Source organism: Mustela lutreola, chromosome 12 (genome assembly GCF_030435805.1).
Source record: "Mustela lutreola isolate mMusLut2 chromosome 12, mMusLut2.pri, whole genome shotgun sequence".
Classification (NCBI taxonomy): Eukaryota; Metazoa; Chordata; class Mammalia; order Carnivora; family Mustelidae; genus Mustela; species Mustela lutreola.
The window spans coordinates 62349353-62366003 of NC_081301.1; the positions used below are offsets into that span (position 1 = coordinate 62349353).

At 36.7% G+C, this 16651-nt stretch overlaps 1 protein-coding gene across 2 annotated transcripts in view; it reads right to left on the reverse strand.

Annotated features, from left to right (window-relative positions):
- The window catches only part of IL33 (interleukin 33), a 68486-nt gene extending 56976 nt beyond the window's left edge, over positions 1–11510 (reverse strand). The window contains exon 1 of one of the 2 annotated variants that reach the window (XM_059142298.1): positions 11357–11510. The gene's annotated coding sequence lies outside the window, so the exon portion shown is untranslated. The remainder of the gene's footprint in view (positions 1–11356) is intronic. The other variant, XM_059142297.1, reaches the window with a different exon arrangement.
- Between the last annotated feature and the right edge of the window lie 5141 nt (positions 11511–16651).

Genomic DNA, 16651 nt, shown 5'->3' on the forward strand with positions numbered 1-16651 from the left:
CTTATAAGATAACATGAGGGTAGAATGAGAAAGGTTTTAGAAGATGTAATCAAAGCAGAGTCACAGAAAATAGTTCTGGCATAGCACTCTGTAGAAGGTGGCAAAAGAACGAGTAGGGATAGATGCAAAAATATCAATCTGGGGAAAGTCTTTTGAGAAATACACACAGGGAAAGCAGGTACCAAGCCACAGGATGTGTATATACCTGAGTCACTAAGTCATAAATCAGCACTCAAAACTGGAGATGAAATACAGTTTGTTTTGTTTCAGTTCACTGCCTTAGACCCAGCTTCTTTTACTTTCTAAAAAGTTTATTTATACTGAGATCCACAACAGAAAACAACTGGCAAGGCTTGTGTCTCAAGACAAATCATTTGTTTATATATCAAAATCTATCATCTCTGCTCATTAAAAGATAGTAATTGCATCTATGTATATGTATGTATGGAAGAATTATTTCTGAGTCTTGCCTAATTCTCTATAAATATATACCAACATGTGTAAGAACATCTGGAATTAGCAACAATACAAGAAACATGAATTGTTTAACCAAGCATGAAAACTTGCACGTTATTGTTAGTTTTGGCTCTGGGAATAGTGCCCAGACTCCAAACCCTGACGTACTTTAATATTTGTATAATTTGAAATCCTAACAAGGATACAATTCTCTGGACAGTAGCCTAAACTTTATCAGGTAACTTGCTGTTTGTTTTTCAAGAGAAACATGAGATCTTTAGACAGGCAAAGATTTAAATTTTGAAGCTCAGAGTAGAATGAGTAGAATGAAATATATATCTTAAAATTGGCTCATTTGTAAAGAGGCAGGCTTGGGCATGGTACATTTTTCAACCACATAAAACACTGATGAGGAGAAATTTTTTTCCAGATACCACCAATATATATTTAAAGCCAGTGAAAGTTATATCTAGCTTCAATTTCTAGTGCACAAGGATGCCACTTAGATACTTCTGGAATTGATCCTGGGAGCTAGTAGGCTTTAGAAAACTAAGGAATAGCAAGAGGAATTTCTAAAAGGATGAGCCAGATATTTATGGAAATGGGGACAGAGGAGCTCTGGTCTCTAAAATCTGGAAGCAAGTGAAGGGAGCCTGAAGCAGCAGCGGAGGTAACAAAACTTTGTATTGGTGGAAGATAAATGTAGCAGACTTTCTTTAAAAATAAAAACATTATAAAAAAAATTTTCTCTTCAAGAGTGGAAATCAACTACTGCTTCATCAAATTCTTGCTAATTGTATTATGAAGACTAAAGATAAGTTTCAAAAATAGGTGTAAAAGATAAGTTTCAAAAGATAAGTTTCATGGTCCTGACACCCAACCAGAAGATGAGAATTGTTCTTGTGCTAAAACACAAACCAGTCAATCAGCCTTTATTTTGATGTCACATGTAGAACCTTGATATAATCTGGTTTATCAAATAGTTGTGATAGGGGTTCCTGGGTGGCTCAGTCAGTTAAGCATCTGCCTTTGGCTTGGGTCATGGTCCCAGGGTCCTGGGATTGAGCCCCATGTCAGGTTTCTTGTTCAGCGAGGAGTCTGCTTCTCCCTCTGTCCCTCCCCCTTGCTTGTGGTCACTCTCTCTCTCAAATAAATAAAATAAAATAAAACAAAAAAACCAACCCCCAAATGCTTGTAATAAATTACACAAAGCGAATATTGTGTTCAATTATATGTCATTTGAACAATGTTTTCTTCAAGACATTAAGCAGGGTGGATTATTATTAACTCATAATGATTCAACAATACCTTGACAAAATTTTTTCGAAAGTATTTTGTATTCAAAGTCTATAAAAACCAGCTCTTTCTGCCATCTTGGAGCCTATAGAAGCCTGCCAGGAACAGGACTCCTAAAATGACTGAAGTCTGTGGTCCAAGACCATTTTTGCTGGCTATAAGTGGGGTCTCTAGAACTGGAGGGAGCACACAGCTCTTCTTAAAATTAAAGGTGTTTAAAAAAAAAAAGGAAAAACTAAAATTAAAGGTGTTTATCCTTGAGATGAAATTGAATTCGATCTAGACAAGAGATAGGCTTATGTGTACACAGAAAAGATAAATACAGTAACTCCTGGTAGCAAAATGAAGAAAACCAGGCTAACCTGGGGAAAAGTAATTTATGCTCATGGAACCAGTGACATGTTTCATGCCAAACTCTGAAGCAATGTTTCTGCTGAAGCCACAGAATCCATGTTATTCTGTACCCCTGAAGGATTTAAACTTACTGAAAAGTAAATAAACAAAGCTATAGATTTGTTTTTTAAAAAGTCTATAAAAACAAAATGACTATGGAACTAAGAGAATAATCCTTTTTCTTCTTCTACTATGGTATGATACTTTAAAAAAAGTGATTCCTGACTTTTTTTTCTGAAACCTAAATACAATATGATGATTTGTTTCATTCCCTAATTAATGTTGCTTTGCAATTGATAAACAATAGACAAATGGCTCAAGTCCAAAATTACAATTATAGTGAAGTCATGTTTTTTCTAAATTGTGTTTCCTTAGCTAACTCAATTCCAGGGAAAAATTACTAGCTTCCTCAGACTGACATAGCATATTTCTAGGGAAGGTAAAGAAAATACATGCATTAAAGGAGAACCACAATGCCCACCTTTCAGAATGGCTAAAATGAGGAAGATAGAAAATATCAAGTATCTGCAAAGATTTGGGACAAATGGAATTATTATACATGGGCTGATTAGAGTACAAATTGCTACACCCTCTTTGGGAAATAATTTGGTAGTATTCACTACAGCTGAACATGTGCATACTTTTGGCCCAGCAATTCTATTTGAGGGAATATATGAAAGGCATAAAAATGTCAAAATACATAATAAGGGAATGTTCATAGCAATAGTAGTCATATAATGCTAAGCTGGAAACATTGAAAATGTCTATCCACATTATAATAGATAAATTGTTGCACATTTACTTAGAAGAATTCTAACTATTAATGAGAATAAACAAGCTACGTCTATGTGGAACTACAGGGATGGATCTCACAAATGCAATGTTGAGTGAAAGGCTAGACGAATGCATTTATAAATAGTTCAAAAACACCACAAGCAAATTGAATGTACGGTATTAGAAAGCATAATGCTATTCTCAAGGTACAGAGTGGTGATTAGAAGAGGACATGAGAGGCTCTTAGAGTTCTTCAATTTCTTCAATTTCAAAAGAAACTTCAATTTCTTTAAATGGTTACTTATGTTTGTTCACTTTGTGACAATTCATTAAGATATCTAGTCATGACTCATGCAGTTTTGAGTGTGTGTGTGTGTGCTATATGAATGAAAAATTTTAAATTAAAAGAAAGAGAGGCTGTCAGTGAATTCTAAAATATACAGGTTCCACATTCTTAAATGTGGTGGTCAAAGAGACTCATTGACAGAATTAAGTAAGCACTATGCGTCATGATAAAAAAAAAATTAAGGAAGTGTCAGCATCCGTGTTTAAGAATGCATTGAGCTGACTGGAAAATGGTCAGTTGGGAAATGCACACATTCTCTTCTTCTCTTAGTACAAAATAAGTGGTTATGATATGCCTCATTAAAGACTTAGTTTTCTGACCTGAAGGAATTGAAATTTGCTCAGATTAAAAGAGATTTTTGAGGTGTTTTTGAAATAAGGCAGAATCCTCATGGTAAATTTGAAAAGAGTTTGGCTGCCCTTCCTAGGAGTGCCCCCTGCCCCATAAATTTTTTTTTTTTCATTTATTTATTTTCAGCATAACAGTATCATTATTTTTTCACCACACCCAGTGCTCCATGCAATCCGTGCCCTCTATAATACCCACCACCTGGTACCCCGACCTCCCACCCCCCCACCGCTTCAAACCCCTCAGATTGTTTTTCAGAGTCCATAGTCTCTCGTGATTCACCCCCCCTTCCAATTTACCCCAACCCCCTTCTCTCTAACTCCTCATGTCCTCCATGCTTTTTGTTATGCTCCACAAATAAGTGAAACCATATGATAATTGACTCTCTCTGCTTGACTTATTTCACTCAGCATAATCTCTTCCAGTCCTGTCCATGTTGCTACAAAAGTTGGGTCTTCATCCTTTCTGATGGATATATAAGTTCTTAAAAACCAAAAATGGCTGGAGTTCTGTGGGAATTGGAAGATGTTGAAAGTTACCTGGGTTGAATGTTGTTTTTTAGCTGACAAATCTCTTTTCTTTCCCCAAAGAATAAATTTAGATATGCAGAAACATAAGCCATTCATGGTAATCCTATCTGTCTGACAATAATGCATTTACGAGTAGGCATGTGACTCAGATCTTGCCAATGAGACAAAGGGGAGGTATGTCTGGGACTTCTGGGGAAATTTTTTTTCCTTAAGAGTAAGCACTTTTTGACTTGCACTCACTTGGCCTCTGTGAGGATGTGATGCTCAGAGCTCAGAGCTCTCCCATAAAGGCAGAGATCATGGACAGTCTGAGGACTGCAGAGGAGAGGGTGAGAAGAGTTTGGATCTTTGGTGATATCCTTGATTCTTTGCATCATTTGTGGAACTGCCCACTTTAGAACTTCTTGTTCAGTGAGCAACAAGTGTGCTTATATTTTAAGCCATGTTCAATTCATTATTCTATTTTTGTAGCTAATGCATATCAAGTGATACAAATTCTCTTTGTTTTTTGTCTAAATGTAATCTACATTGGCTCTTTCTAAACACTAAAATTAAATGGCAAACAACTAATGCATTCTGGACATTGAATGAATAATATCTTTAAAAACAGCTGGGATATTTAAACATTTCCCCTGCCATCCATGCTTAAAATGCTTCTTTTTCTCTTTTAATATAATTTTTATTTTTATTTTATTTTTAAAAGATTTTGTTGATTTATTTGAGAGAGAGAAAGAACATGAGAGGGATAAGGGGCAGTGGGAGAGAGAAGCAGAATCCCTGCTGAGCAAGAAGCCTGACAACTACTCCGGCAGGGGGATCGCAGGACACTGAGATCATGACCTAAGCTGAAGACCGACACTTAATCAAATAATCCACACAGTTGTCCCTTTAATTTAATGTTTAATTAAATTTATCAAATTTTATTAAATTTATTAAATTCAGTAATGTTAACTAGATCTGCAGCAGATATCTAGAACTTTTACATCTTGCAAAATTGAAACTATATTTATTGCACAACAACTCCCTGTTTCCTCCTTTCCCAGTCCCCTGATGATACGGTTCTACTCTCTGTTTCTATATGTTTAACTACTATAGACACTCATATAAGTGAGATAATACAGTATAGAATGTTTGTGTCTGGTTTATTTCACTTAGCATAATGTCCTCAAGGTTCATCCATGTTGAAGCATGTAATAAAATTTCCTTCTTTTCAAAGACAGAATAATATTCCATTGTATGTATATATCACATTTTCTTTATCAATTTATCAGTGAATGGACATTTGGGCTGATGTTACCTCTTGGCTATTCTGAATAATACTGTGATGAACATGAGTGTGCAAATATCCCTTCAAGATGCTCTTTTCAATTCTTTGGGCTATATACCCAAAAGTGGCATTGCAAGGTCATACAGTAGTTCTATTTTTAATTTTTTGAGGAATTATCATACTTTTTTCTATATCAGCTAATTTAAACAGTTTAATATTTAAATAATTTTATATTTTAAACAAAACTATAGCATAATAACATGGATATATAAATGATATATTAAAATTAATTGTAAATATATTTTTATAATATGTGAAAGTTTTCCCTTATACAAAGACTGAAGTTACTCCTTGCATAACTTTTATGGGAATTTTCTCCTATGTTTGGGATATGCCTATCAAATAGTAATAGAAACACTGGTCAGGTTGTTAAAAGTTCTGTAGAACTTTTAGATATTCCACACTATCCTCACTACCATGTTATCCCAGATTAGTTGGTATAGTCCAAAGCCAGAATGAGAGTCCCTCCCCATGCTGGTATTCAGCTGGCAGGCTCCACGTGGCTGGGTCTTTTCCTAATTATCTCTGTTTATGCCATACCAGCTGTAGAATATCACCTCAGGATAAACCGTGGGATATTTTTTTCACAACCAAATAGCCACCTAGTAATACACTGTGTCATGTATTAGATGATATTAAATTTGATTATTAAAAAGAAATTTAAAAATTAAGAGTATGGAAGTTCCTTCTTTCCTTCCTTCCTTCCTTTCTCTCTTTCCCCTTCCTTCATTCCTACTTTACTTCCTTCCTTCCTTGAATGAGGGAAGGGTCACACTTTAACGTCCCAGTTCTTGGTCCCTGGGCTGTCCAGTGCCTAACCATTCCTCATGGCCCAGGTGCTCATGCCTGTGGTGGCTGGCCTACTTCATCAGGGCCTTCAACAGAGGCTTTCCCATCTTCCTTTGAGCACCAATTTCACATCTAGCTCCAGCTGACCCATGTAAAAACTGAGGGCACAAGCACAGAGCAGCCTTATGGCCAACACAGCCCCCATGCCCACCAACTAGAAATTGCTGCCCTACACCATGCTCAAGCTGTGCAGCAGGAAGAAGGCACTGGAAGCTTCCCAACCCATGCCAAGGGTTTGGAAGTTTGCCACTCACAGGTGTGGAGGTTCCTGGCAATTGACCTGAAAAAACTCAAGTTACAATCCACACCCTGGATATTTAATTCCTGTACAAGTTTAAACAGAGCTTCCTTGTGCAACAATCAAAAAATATAACTCAGAGGGCTGGAAACTTGTCCATGATGGTATGACAAGCCTTTGTCTCCCACTTTGCCTACTTCATGGGCTGCTCCAGCTATTCCCCAAACTGCTGACTTCATCTTCATTATGTGGGCTTCTACGTAGGTTCAGCCTTGGTTACCTGGTAGCTGGGTTTGAGGTGAAAGCTACTAACATGGAAAGACTGTTTTAACCACTTCTCTTCTTCTTCAAGATAATGCTTAATTGTTTTCCTCCTTTGTAAAGATTTGGACCTCTTCCTGAGTATATTCAGGGTAATTCAGGGTGAAAGACTATAACTGGTGTTCCTTCCTTTGCCGAGAAGAGGACTTGCATATAATAGGTACAGAAGTTATCTGAACCTAACAGTGAACAACAACCCTATCGGTTAAGAGTCACTGCACTGTTCAGCCTAGATAGTAGTCTAAATAAACTCAGATGCTCTTTTAGGAGCATTTATGACAAATAACCAGAAAAAAAAATTGGATGCTGCTAAAAATGGACTTCTATCTAATTTTTTTAAAATTAATTTATTTATTTTCAGAAAAACAGTATTCATTATTTTTTCACCACACCCAGTGCTCCATGCAAGTGAAAGACTTCTATCTAATTTTTATATTTTTATGAATTTAGAAAAACAGTTTTTTTCCAATTGGCACATCACAGTGCAAATTGTTTTTATGCTTTAAATGCTGAGTCTGATCTCATGGACTTCTTAGTAACAAGAAGAAATCATACTATTTAATATAATGCAGGTAATAATAATTAGACAACCATATGTAAGCATTACATGCCATGTCTTAAGCATAGGACCCTCCAAACTTTCTTAGTAAAAGAGCTTGTACTTCTTTGAGTTAATAATATCCAATATATTCTATTAACCACCACACTGTGACAATTATGATTATGTCAATTATTCTTAAATAATCAGTGAAGATGAAATATGTGCCATCCTTGATAAAGGAGTGTTGTATTTACATTCAGGTAAGATGGATTTATATAGGTTACAGTAAAGAAAAAAACAAGAAGCTGAATATATCTACCAAATTACATTAGAATAGATATTGACAACTATGTCTGTAGCTGAAACATTTTTTTTTAAAGTAGACTCCACGCCTAGTGTGGAGCCCAGTGAGGGCCCCAAACTCACGACCTTGATATCAAGACCTGAGCTAAGATCAAGAGTTGGACCTTTAACCAACTGAGCCACCTAGGCACCCCTTTGGCTGAAACTTTTTAAAAAGATTGGAAAGAAATATTATATTACTCACCGCAACTGAATACTACAACTACTACTGATTTACCAATATGAAGCAGTCATGCTGATTATTGATAAAGTATTGTTTAAACAGGATTGCTAAAGAATGTGGACAAGTAATACATATATGTACATACATTAATACATAAAAGATAATGGAAAAATATAACCTCAGAAAGGAAAAATTTTGGAACAAACAAATTCAGGCTAGAGGAATATTCATGTTTGTATATAATAAGTCTCCAAAGAACACAAGAGAAAAAGCTCATAATCTCTTAACGAAAAAAAAGTTAACTGCTTAGATAACATTTCTTAAACATCTGCGACTGATAGAGCCAACAGGCTAAGAGGTTAGAGTGGTTGATATTTGAACACAGCAGATGTGCAAAACTATGAAATTCTATCAAACTCTTTTAAAAAATATTGACTCTTTGCTAGGAAATTTAAGAGAATTGCAAAAAGTCTCAGATGCACTAGTGTTCCTTAGTGTTGCTAAGGAAAATTGTGGCAATCAACTAACTAATAAGGTATTCAAAGTGAAGAGAATTAGATGTGAACTGTTGTGCTAATTAAAAGTGAAAGCACCCAGTCAAGTTTGTGGGTGGACCCTTCTTGGTTCTGGCAATACCAATGGGAAGGAAAATTACATAAGGAAGTGGAAATTTTTACTCAGATGGCAATGAATATAACCTTAAAAACAATAGGTGGAAGGTTTTAATATGATCTCACTAATATTTTTATGTTTGAAAATTATGGAAACTTTGAATAGAAAATGGCTTTACAAGATTAAAGTCTCATTAAATGAAGTTTTTGGAATCCATCCTCCTTCTTGGTTCTTTTCCACATGGGACTGAACTCTGGGTTTTAACCTCAGATTTGAAATTTACTGACTGAATTATCTTGGGTTAGTACAATCTTTCCAAATTTTTCTTGCTTAACTTTATAAACGGAGAATGTTATCACATGGAGATACTCTGAGAATTAAATGGGATAATGTGGGGAAAATATCTCACATTTAGTACATGATCAGTGATTAATAATAGTTACGTTTAATGATTGCTGATGACTTGCTTTATTTTCATAGGTATCAGAACACCTCTCTAAGGTAGGATGTTTTGTTATTGTTACTGTTTGTTTGTTTTTTGTTTTATATTTTGTATCAGAGGAAAAAAAATCAGGGTGAGGAAGATTAAGTAAGATCCCAAATCACACAGGTAGTTAGTGATAGATGATGGATTTAAGATCTGTCTGACTCAAAAAATCTGTGTATTTTTACTATTATGCTATATTGTGCTCTGCACATAAAACAAAAACAAAACCAGAAATTTTCCCAAATACAGCATGATTTATTGACAATAACAAGGCCAACATGTGAGTATCTGCCAGGAGTCTGTTAAAAGGAGGAAGTGCCCCAAATTCTTTACTTCCCCATTACCATCCTGCAACAATGAACTTTGGCTGCCCTGTGAGGCTATGTTCCCTTAAATCTTATTTTTGCATGCAAATGTCAGCACCAGAGAACCCAGAGGGAAACTGAACAAAGATAAGAGGTTCTACTATGACTTCCCGAAATCCTTGAACCAAGCATCATTTTGTTGGAAGGAATTAAGATTTCTTTCTGCTATTCAAGGAGATTATTTTTGGTCTTAATGTTTCTAAATGTCCCTGTACAAGCTGTAAGATAAAGAAGAAAAATTCTTACTGATACTTTTGATTTCAACCATGTTTGCCAGAATTTCAACTTGTTTGAGTAAAAGATACATTGATTTTGGCACAGTCACACACATATCTCCTAAAATGACCTCATGCTATCAGATTTACTGGCATAAAATTTCTCTCAATGCCAGTAGGTTCTGCAGAACTTCTCTGTAAAGAGTTAATTCTGCACGTGTATCTCCAAAAAAGGCCTTGTGCTATCAAATTTACTGGCATAAATATTCCTTGATGTTTATTTTTTTCCTCCCTTTGGTGCTACACACACTTACACACACCCCACAGTATATCTCTGTAATGATTTAATTCCCCCGTGGATGAATTTTTTTACAATTAAATCTCAGACACATTCCCAGAAGTTAGTTGTAAGCTCTGTTTCTTTAACCTTCTGCTGACCCTAACCAGGAGCGGCAGCTCCCATTTTTCAGTCTCTCGCCTTACTTTCAGCTCTGTTTCAAACCTGAAGTAAAAGTTCTCCTAAGAATTCTCCTTTCTTTATAAATGGGAAAGAGAAAGAGGTACATTTAGGCTGTAGATATTGTAAGCTAAACAGCAATAGGAAATAGAAAAATATCTAGATCATTGCTGAGAAAATGAATTATGCAACTGCCAGTGAAGGACTGGTAGAAAATCTAAGATCTTTTCAGAGAAAAATGTGAAAAATGTGAAATTTGAGCTATAGGGAGTGATGCTTATGCAGAGAGTTCTTAACTATTTAAGGATATTACTCAACTGTGTGATTCTTCTCAGGCACTCCAAACTTTGGGAAATAGAGGATTCTAATGTTTTCTGAACCCAGAACTGTGCCTTTTTGGGGACAAAATTAAAAGAGGAGCAAAAAGTATTCTAAAGACAAATGTGAGAAGCAATAGGTAAGGATATTGAGAACAGCACTGAACCACATTGGCATACAGGGATGATTCAAGCTTCAGCTGAGGAGGGAGTGAGAGTCAGGAAGATCCAACCACACCTACTCCTAAACTCTTAAGTTTCCAAAGGTCCGGAATCAACTTTGTGAACCACAGTACTTTTGGATTTGTACCATTTTCTTTATTAAAATAGTCTGGAGGCAAGTATTTATGTATGGCAAGATAAGGCAGAGAAAAGCACAAGGAGAAAAAATTGCCACAAGGGAGACAGCAAGAAATAAAGAATAAAATAAAAGAGTATTTTAAAGACAGTGTCAAAATGAAGAATAGTAGCAAATCTAATGAGCTTTTGAATTTACTCATTTAGGATGCCAATTCTTATTGTTTAAAAAATGATTTATTTTTTGAGCAGATGATTTTGAAGAGATTGCCCCTCTTAGTTCTTTATTTGCCCCCCTTATTTGAAGCCACTGGTAAACAATTGTGAGTAGGTCTGTTTTGGATAATCATTAGGAGTATAAAGTAGAATTACCAACTTGTTTTATAACGTTTTGTGGTGGGGGATGGAAACTTACTATAAAGACTACTATAATCAATTTTAGCAATTTATTAATTGTTCTCTAAATCATCCAAAGGAAATCAAAGTGGAACTATAAGCTAGTAACAACTGTAATTATCAACTTTTACTAGTGTCGGCACTAAATAACAAACCAACCTAATCCTTTATTTTATAGAAATAAAATCCAGTTCTCCATGATTCCCAAGATCTTATTTTACCAAACCTGACAAAAACTGTACAACAATATTAGTTTTATTCTTACCGTGTAATCTTGTTTTGATTTCTCCTCCGAAAAGCTGCAGCTCTGTGTTTGGAGAGCCTGCAGACTCTATTTATTACCCAAAGTTTGGCAGAGAACCAAGTCGCTGTAAGAAGGAGATCTGAGTGGATGAGATTTTGGCAGATTTTAACTGCATGCAAAAAGCCAATAGAGCTACAATCCTGTCAACATTCAAGATTCCCTACTTTCTGTCTTCTCCCCATCTCCATCTTAAAATGTAATTCAACAATTATGGATTTTTGGGTGCCTGGCTGGTCCAATCATTAAGTGTATGCCTTTGGCTCAGGTCCTGGGATCAAACCCAAGAGCACTGCATAGGGCTCCCTGCTCAACAGGAAGCCTGCTTCTCCCACTCCCCCTCCCCATACTTGTGTTCCCTCTCTCAGTGTCTCTCTCTCTCTTTGTGTCAAATACATAAAATAAAATCTTTTAAAAAAATTATGGATTTATTTATTCTTTTTATTTCCAACTCACATCAGAATTATCTTATATGTAACCTCCACTCCCATCTCCAACTCACAATCCTCCTCTGCCTCTGCCATATATTGGCTCTGTTCAGAGTTGAAGTTCACCTTCAGCACTGTTCATATGGAAATTCTTGGAGGGAGTTTTAAGGTGATAGTGAGAAGTTCCTGAACTTCTCCCATGAACACTCCAAATCTACAGCTGCCTATGAATCGATTCCCTCTGAAAAAGATCTGAAAATCAGATGAGCTGCTCTCCACAACAAAGAACAACAACAAAGGATACAGCAAAGAAAAAAGAACCACATCAAGATGGGTAGGAGAGGCAGAGACACAATCTCAAAAAATGCCAACACCCAGCATGAAGGATGTCACTAGATAGGTGCTTTTCCCAGAGGATTGAGGGTATCCCATATTGGATGCCCCAGCCTGTGGAATCTGCATTGGAAAGACAAGCCCCCAGAAATCTGGTTTAGAAAAACCAGTGTGCCTGATTGCATTCTGGAGAATGCAATAAGAAACTGAGATTCTCTTCTTGGAGAGTTTACATATAGTCTTACTTGCCCCAAGACCCAGTGAAAAAACAGCAGTTTGAAAAGAACCAATACTATATGAGGGACATTCATTTATTGCTCTGGAAGCATTGGCCAGAGGGGCAGGGAACAGCTGAGGTGTTTCCTAGAGATGAAGATGCTGGTGGACACAACTGTTCTCCTCTTCACACAGTCTGTAAGAACATGCAGGTGAGCTCAGATGCAGCACCTTCTCACCACCCTTGTACCCCCATTTGCTGTGATGGGGGTGAGCAAGAAAGAAGTTACCGCATGTGCTGAGGCAGAGAGCACAGGTAGTTGTAGGGCTCTCTCACTTTCTGGCTGGGGTGGGCAAGAGCAAGTAGTTATCACATTCCAGCTTTTAGCTCAAAACTGGTGTGTGCGCACAGACAAGGTACTCTTGCACTGCACTGCTGAAAGCTGTGGGGGCGTGCAGTGAAGACATTTGTTCACTGCATTTCTGAAGCTGGTGAGTGTGGCCCACCTATATACTCTCTAGCTTCCTTGCCCAAGTCAGTGGGTATACACAATCCACACAAGAGACATTCCTTGATTGCCTGGCCCTGGTCGCCAAGACTGTAACAAATGGAAAGACAGTTTTTGGCAGGTCATCAACCCCAAGGCACTGCACAGACATCAGACTTAAACACAACTCCAGTCTTCCTATGAAAAAATGCCCACTTATTTAGCTTGGAGTTTCAGCCTGAGGGACAGGCTTTAGGTATCCCACACATCTAAATGGTCAGGAGAGCTTCCAGGGATATAAGCAGGGATACATCATCATTGCACTCTCCCTTGGCCTTGCTAGAGGTTGATGAGACTTCCCGGAAAGGAGCTTATACACTCTCCTAGAGCCCCAATTATTGCAACTATTACCCAGGGGACACTTTCATATCTCCTGGTCTGGAGCTTAGCAGGGATTATGATTGAGACTCCAGACCTATATATTTACATACTTTAAAACTGCTGCCTGAGAGTGTGGTTTCTGGTCAGCCCAAAACTAGGTGCTAAATGAGATTCTTCCCTTTGAATCACTGACAGGTCATAGAACACTCTCAGCGATGTGGGACTATCAAGAATAAATCAGCTATTTAGACAAACACAAGGGTTTAAGAGAGAACCAAGAGGTAGGGTAAGGTTGAATGAGGTCATCATCTATACAAGCCTTCAAGACTGAGAGACATAGCTCTTTCACATAATACACAGAAATAAAAAGAGAGTCAAGCAAAATGAGAAAACACAAATATGTTCCAAACAAAAGAAATAGGACCTAAATAATAGACCTAAATAATATGGAGATAAGTAATGTACCTGATAAGGAATTCAAAGTAATGATCATAAATATGCTCACTGAACTTGGAAGAGTAAATGAAGAACACAATGAGAACTTCAATAAAGATGTAGAAACTTAAGAAAATACCAAAAAGTAGTCACAGAGTTTAAGAATTCAATAACTGAACTTAAAAATATACTAGTGGGGCTCGATAGCACACTCGATGAAACAGAAGTAGATAAAAAAACTAGAAGATCAAGCAATGGAATTTATGCAGAAAAACAATGGTGGGATGCCTCAGTGGCTCAGTTGGTTAATTGTCTGCTTTTGACTTGGATCGTGATCCCGGCATCTTGGGATTGAGTCCCGCATTAGGCTCATTGCTCAGTGGAGAGCATGTTTCTGGATTCTCAGGAGACAAGAGAAAGGGACAGAAAATTTATTTGCAGAAATAGTGGCTGAAAACTTTCCTAACCTAGGAAAGGAAACAGACATTCAAATCAAGGATTTGAACCACTCCTTAAAGATCTGGAGAATCAATAAAATTTAAACCTAACCCATGCACCAGAAGGGAAATAAGTAAGATTACAGCAGAGATCAGTGAGTTAGAAACCAGAAATACAGTAGAACACATCAACAAAACTAGAAGCTGATTCTTTGAAGAATTAATAATATTGATAAACCACAGGCCAAAATAATCTAAGAGAAAAGAGAGAGGATTCAAATTAATAAAATTGTGAATAAAAGGGGAGAGATCATGATTAACACCAAGGAAATAGAAACAATCATCAGAAATTATTATCAGCAACTATATCCTAAGTTAAGCAACCTAGAAGAAATGGATGCATTCCTGGAAACCTATAAACTTCCAAAACTGAAACAGGAAGAAATTGACAAACTGAATAGACCAATAACTAGTAACGAGATTGAAGCAGTGATCAAAAACCTCCCAAAAAACAAGAGCCCAGGACCTGATGGATTCCCTGGGGAATGCTACAAAATATTCGAAGAAGAAATACTTATTCTCCTGAAGCTGTTTAAAAAGTAGAAACAGAAGGAAAACTTCCAGACTCTTTCTATGAGGCCAGCATTACCTTGATCCACAAACCAGGCAAAGACCCCACCAAAAAGGAGAATTTCAGAGCAATATCCCAGATGAATATGGGATTCTCAACAGGATCCTAGTTAATAGGATACAACAGTACATTAAAAGGATTATATACCACAATCAGATGGGATTTATCACTGGGATCTCAGGGTAGTTCAACATTCACAAATCAATCAACGTGATAGAACACATAAGTAAGAGAAAAGAGCCACATGGTCCTGTCAATTGATGCATAAAAAGCATTTGATAAAATGCAGCATCCTTTCCTGATTAAAACTCTTCAGAGAACAGGGATAGAGGGAACATTCCTCAACTTCATAAAATACATCTATGAAAAACCCACAGCAAATATTCTCAGTGGAGAAAAGCTGAGAGCTTTTTCCTTGAAGAACATGACAAGGATGTCCACTCTCACCACTATTATTCAACATTGTATTAGACGTCCTAGCAACAGCAATCAGAAAACAAAAAGAAATAGAATGTATTCAAATTGGCAAAGAAGAAGTCAAAGAAGAAGTCTCTCTCTTAAAAGATGACATAATACTTTACGTGGAAAACCCAAAAGACTCCACCCCCAAATTACTAGAATTCATAGAGCAAATCAGTAATGTGGAAGGATAGAAAATCAAAGCACAAAAATCAGTTGCTTTCTTATACACTAACATTGAAACTGTAGAAAGGGAAATTAGAGAATTGATTCCATTTACAATAGCACCAAAAAATCACAAGATAGCTCGGAAAAAACCTAACCAAAGAGGTAAAGGGTCTATACTTGAGAAACTACAAAAAACTCACGAAAAAATTGAAAAGGCACAAAAAGATAGGAAACATTCCATGCTCATGGATCAGAAGAATGAATATTGTTAAACTGTCTATGCTTCTCTGAGCAATCTATACTTTCATTCTTTTCGAAATACCAGTGGCATTCTTCAAAGTGCTCTAACAAACATTCCTAAAATATGTATGAAACTGGAAATGTTGAAATTACTAAGGAAATGTTGAAAAAGAAAAATAAAGTTTGGGGCATCGGTTTGCCTAATTTCAAGTTTTATTACAAAGCTGTGATCACCAAGACAGCATGTTACTGGCACAAAAGCAGACAGAACAATGGAATGGAGTAGAGAGTCCAGCTATGGACCCTCAACTCTATGGTCAAATAATCTTTGAGAAAGCAGGAAAACATATACAATGGAAAAAAGACAGTCTCTTCAATAAATGGTGTTGGGAAAATAGGGGCAGCTACCTGTAGAAGAATGATACTTGACCATAGTATACACAAAGATAAACACAAAATGGATAAAAGACCCTAACATGAAGCAGGAATCTATCAAAACCCTAGAGGATAACATGGGCAGTAACCTCTTTGACATTGCCCACAGCAACTTCTTTCAAGACACATCTCCAAAAGCAAAGGAAACAAAAGTGAAAATGAATTTTTGGGACTTCATCAAGACAAAAAGCTTCTGCGCAGCAAAGGATACAGTCAACAAAACAAAGAAGCAACCCAAGGAATGGGAGAAGATATTCGCAAATGACAGTACAGACAGTACAGAATCTATAAAGAACTTCTCAAACTCAACACCCCAAAAACCAGATAATTATGTCAAAAAATGGGCAGAAGACATGAACAGACACTTCTCCAATGAAGACATACAAATAATTAACAGAGAGATGAAAAAATGTTCATCATCATTAGCCATCAGGGAAATTCAAATCAAAACCTCATTGAGATACCACCTTACACCACTTAGAATGGCCAAAATTAGCAAAACAGTAAACAACATGTGTTGGAGAGGATGTAGAGAAAGGGGAACTCTTTTCCACTGATAATGAGAATGCAAGTTGGTGCAGCCACTTTGGAAAACAGTGTGGAGATTC